The following is a 5,209-nucleotide window of genomic DNA, read 5'->3' on the forward strand; positions in this document are numbered from 1 at the left end:
GACATCGCCGAACGCATCGGCAACATACATTTGTATATAGATACCTATTATTAGTTTTCATATTTTTCGGTGCTGCGGATCCCCTGGGCAAACTTTGCGGATCCCCAGGGATCCGCGGATCACCGGTTGAAAACCACTGCTCTAGAGTCTAGTTTATCACTTCAGAATTAGCGGGTAGCTTTACGCCAAATTAAACAAGCAAAGAAACAAAATTATTCATCCTAATTCAAGAATGTTGACATTTCACTGCATGATTGGCTTTAGTTTATTATTATTAGACTTGTGGGTGTTTGAAGGTCTGATTTACTGTATAATTGCTGGAAATTTTCAAATGTGGACCTCAAAGAATACCTACAATTTTGAGTATATCAGAAAAGAAAAAGAGTCGACAAATTACTAAAGTAAAAGTCACGCGTATGATATCGTAATTTAAGATAGTGAATAATAATGGCTGGAGACGGCTTGAATGGGTAATGAAGAAAAACTTTAATAAAAGTTTAACATAACAGCAAATGTACAACGTTTCGACAAGGTTTTGTCATCATCAGGTAGATAGTGAATGCTCGTAACGCTACTGTTTGTGCTCTGGGTGCGAGATTTACCCAGAATTCGTGTTTTCATCGGTAACGTTAGTTAATAGTTTTATAAATTTAATTATAAATTAGGATAAACTTAAAGACACTGTTGAAATATTCTCTTCAGTTCAGTTAATACTTTTATTTCACGCTTATGCTAAATTATTCGAATCAGATTAAGTGAAAGTTTACCCAGAAAGGAACATGAATAGAGAAATTAAAAAAAAAGGATTTTCTTAAATTTTTAGGTAAGGCTAATGCTTCTTCTAAGCTTAGGCCTAACGTAAGGATAATAAAAAGGTGAGGGGTAAAGACCAAGAGTTTTTTGGGTTGAGGTGTAAGCATTTAGTATTAAATATAAAACTAAATCTACAACCTTAACTCTCTGACCACTTGATAATTATACTTTATAGAAAAAAAACAATTAAATAAATATCTCTTCCCTCACCATTTCAACTTTCCAAGATTTGACTTCGTACACTTTACAAACCCAGTAAGTGAGGCTAAAACTAAAGTATTCCATAATTATTGTATCTATGTTTTAATAAGTAGCAACCCTGATCTAATTTGTATTTTTCATTGACTGAATCTGTATGATCAGTGGGTTATAACAATTGCCAGTTAAAAACTTTTTAGATGCAACAGTAGGAATGATTATTCTATAAATATGTACACCTAACTTTTAAGGAAAATGTTATAGGTAGGATTGTCAAGAAATACAAGGTTGTTGAGTTTGTTCTTTGGACCACATCTTTTTTCTTTACTTTAACACCTTCAGAGCTTTCTCCTTTTTTCTTCTTGGCTGTGGTAGCCTTTGAATATCTTTTGGTTGTTGCTCAGAGGGCATAATTTATTTCCTGCCTTTATCACTGACAAAAAAACAACAGCAATGTTCTACCCCTAGAAACCCCCAGATTGTAACCCATATAAATTTAACTATTTTACTACCATTTTTCTCTTCAGTTCTAACAGACTGCAGTTTATCCCTTATATAATGACCCACATTTGAAAAGTTTATTACTGTTAACTAACTTATAACCTGGAATTTCAAATAATTCCTGTTATTAATGTTCTCCAAATCCAAACAAGTTTAACTGATTTCCATTATATCACAGTATTTCAATTCAGCTAGAACCTTGAACTTGTCCATATGTTTCCAATACTTATAATAATAGCAGTTAAGCTTATTCTTGGTAATCTGACAGACTTACTGTTAAAAATATAATTGAAAATGTCACGCTCTCTTATTTCCAAACTCCCCGTTACCCTAGCTATCCTATCAATGTGCATTTTATCTCACAACTACAGACCTAGAAATTAAGACATCAGGCCGATGGCATGGAAAGACAAATGGTACCATTAAGACAAGAACATTGCAAATGCAGTCAGAATCCTGAAGAGGTTCTTCTACAATGTATTTGATACACAATGAGGGTAGAAGGCAAGTGACCTCCCCAATGTAAAAAATTAAATGCTTACATTAGGTTTTTGTAGTGATTAAATAATTTTGATGAAATCATTAAATTATAGGTAGTTTTTCAAGTTAAACCTGAGGGTTAAACTTTGTTATAGTCTGACCATATGACCTGTGCATATAGATTTAGTTACAGACTTTTGTTTTTATCCAATTAACCATCTTTCAATCCAGTTAGTTTTTCTCTATTTCCTATTGATGTAGTTTTCTTAGTTAATCTTTTGTGTGACTATTTCTTAAAATTTTGTAAAAAAAATCTAGGTACACTTAAGTCCATACCTTTTTGTTGTCCAGGTAACAAATAACATCCTTAAAAAGAAGATAAACAGATTAGTAAGGTCAGATTTTTTTTGTGAATCCATGTTGGCTTTCATTCATGATATATCTCGTCAACATTTTAACTAAATATTGGTCAGAGACTGTTTTAAAAGCTAGTTGACTGGTAGACACAAAAGCCACTGGTCAGTTGAACTGGCTGTAAAACTTCAGTGAGAGCAAATGTGTATTAAGTCCATCTTAATTTCAAAAATGAACATTTAAAAAAAATGCTTAATTTACATTTTATTGTGTCACTTGATCTACATTTTACTGTGTCACTTGATCTACATTTTACTGTGTCACTATACATAATTATACTATATATATTATATATTATACTATATTTGTAAACTATACATAATTATAAGCAAGAATCTTAAGGTTGAACCTCCTAGCTTCTTGATTTGCTGAGATATTGATAAATTTGTTAAACCCACCAGAGACTGTCCCGAACATACAAAATGTTTTTACCTTAGCTTGTTTACCTTGTGTCCTCCATTCTTCTCATGTGTCGAGGAGAGAGAGGGAGCTGGCTCATATAAGTTCCCTCTCTGTGTCTTAAATGTCTTTGAAGATAGCCTTTAAAACACATTCACGCTGTTCACAGAAACTGTTTAAATTTGAGGATTATTCCATTCATCTACTACTGTGAGAGAAAAAGAACATCCTTAAATCCCATCTGGAGCTCTGCTTGTTTATTCTATACTGGCGGCCTCTAGTTATAGAATTATTAACTATAAAGAAATCCACAGCATTTAACACTTTGAGGCCTTTAAAAGTTTTAAAGACCTCAATTAAATTACTCTTTAACTGATGGGTTTCAAGTTTAGTGAGGTTTACTTACTTTCATAAGAAAGAGTATGATCACCTGTTAATATCTTAGATAATAGAAACCCACCTTCTATTCAGACTGATTCAGAAAAAGGCTTTAGAAACTCACCTTGTACTCAGACTGATTCAGTAAAGGCTTTAGAAACTCAACTTGTACTGAATCAGTCTGAGCTGAATCAGTCTGAGTACAAGGTGAATTTCTAAAACCTTTATGAGTACAAGGTGAGTTTCTAAAACCTTTCTGAGTACAAGGTGAATTTCTAAAACCTTTTCTGAATAACTCACCTTTTCTGAATCAGTTACAGGGTGAGTTTCTAAACTGAATCAGTCTGAGTAAAGGATTTAGAAATTCACAGGCAGATTTGTAGGAAAAATACTTTAAAAAATTGACTTTTTGTACACAACACACTTGTAAGTTGTAATGTTTACTAAAAGCTTGCCAAATGTTTTAAAGACATAGCGTAAACATACAGTGAACAGATGATTTGTTCCACATATAATTTATTTCTTCATAAATAAATGTATATTTATTTGTTTATGAAGAGGTTAAGATAGAACAGGAGTCAGGCAATGACCATTTTTCTTTATGTGGTGACTGGTTATTATACATAGTAATTGATCAACAATAGTGTGACCAACAGGGGTTTTTTCCTAGTAGAAAGACTGATTGTACTTTTTGTATTTCGTATAAAATTAAGATATAATGTGTGCTATTATGAGTCCGCACCAGGACCATAGAAAACCTGGTTCCGGGCCTGAATATAGTGGTCAGCCTATAGAATAGTTTACCTTCATATTTGATAAAAGCTGTAATGATGAAGGAAGGAGATTGGATGAGTGTTTTAAAGAGATTGATGTTGGTTATCAGAAAAGGGTTTTTTTTTAAATGTAGCTAGGATTAGAATGTTTGTAGAAAATTGGATAACTTAGATTGAGCAAGTGGCCCCCTGTTATTTATTGGAAGTGACATATGTTATTAAAAATATGCTTTTATTTTAAAAAACTTGTAATAAGTGAAAAATGAATTAGAAAATTTTTCATTGTGAAGTTAATAGTCATAGATTTTGCTTTAATGAAAACTTTTTTTTTTCAGCAAGAAGAATTACTGTGTGACCTTGCATAAGACTAACAATGAGTGACAACCAATCATCTTCAAGTGGTAGCTCAGAGGGTCAAAATGTCCCTCCACAGAGGGGGCTACATGCCGTGATTGTAAGTTGAAATCTTTCAGGCGATTACATTCTGATTATGTAATAATGTTGATAGATATATTTTCTGTTTGGTGTGAATGTTTATTGTAAAAGGAGTAAAAATTGTATATGTACATTAACTTCCTTCAAGTCTGAGAATCAAATTATAGCAACACTTTGTTTAACAGGAACACATGGCCTCTAATAAAGTCAGTGCTTCGTTGTGGATGACTAGAATGGCCACTTTGCTCTTAACCTTCTGTTATTTGATACCAATATTTGGGTAAGTGAGAATATATAATATTAAGAAAAAAATAGGGTAAGTACTATAAAACAGCCTTTACCTATAAAAGTACTGTTTAATTAAATTCTACCTTTGATAAGACAGAGTTTGAATACTTTATATTGAAATTATTTCGAAGCCTCACCATGTCATTACAGTCAACATTGCCATGTCTGGTCGTGCTCTGATGACTGTGCATTTTAAGGTTGTGTCCATTACTAAAGGCTCCACATTCAGGTTGTCATACCAAAAATACACCACTCCTCCCTGCATGCTTTCCATAATAAATCTAGCGTATAAGGATGAGAGTTTTCTATTGGCTATTTTAAGAATCTGGTTCTATAATAAAGGAAATGTGACTGTATTTTACCAAATACTAGTCGACTAAAACACAGCCAAGACAAGTTACTTTGCACAGACCAAAAGTCAGTTTTATGTTATTTGATACGTTAACATGAGTGCACATGAGCTGTGTCATTGTAACTTCTGTATTGTTAGCCAGGCACAGCTGAAAGGTCAATATAATAAATATATATAA

The 5,209-nt window shown here is 32.7% G+C and overlaps 1 long non-coding RNA gene across 1 annotated transcript; it reads left to right on the top strand.

Moving 5' to 3' along the window:
* Positions 1 to 555: 555 nt before the first annotated feature.
* LOC106475715 lies at positions 556 to 4,673 on the top strand. The gene is made up of 3 exons (XR_001291841.2): positions 556 to 823; positions 4,292 to 4,410; positions 4,577 to 4,673. It is a non-coding gene; the product is annotated as an uncharacterized LOC106475715 (long non-coding RNA).
* The last annotated feature ends 536 nt before the right edge of the window (positions 4,674 to 5,209 follow it).

This window comes from Limulus polyphemus, unplaced genomic scaffold, assembly GCF_000517525.1.
Source record: "Limulus polyphemus unplaced genomic scaffold, Limulus_polyphemus-2.1.2 Scaffold9028, whole genome shotgun sequence".
Classification (NCBI taxonomy): domain Eukaryota; kingdom Metazoa; phylum Arthropoda; class Merostomata; order Xiphosura; family Limulidae; genus Limulus; species Limulus polyphemus.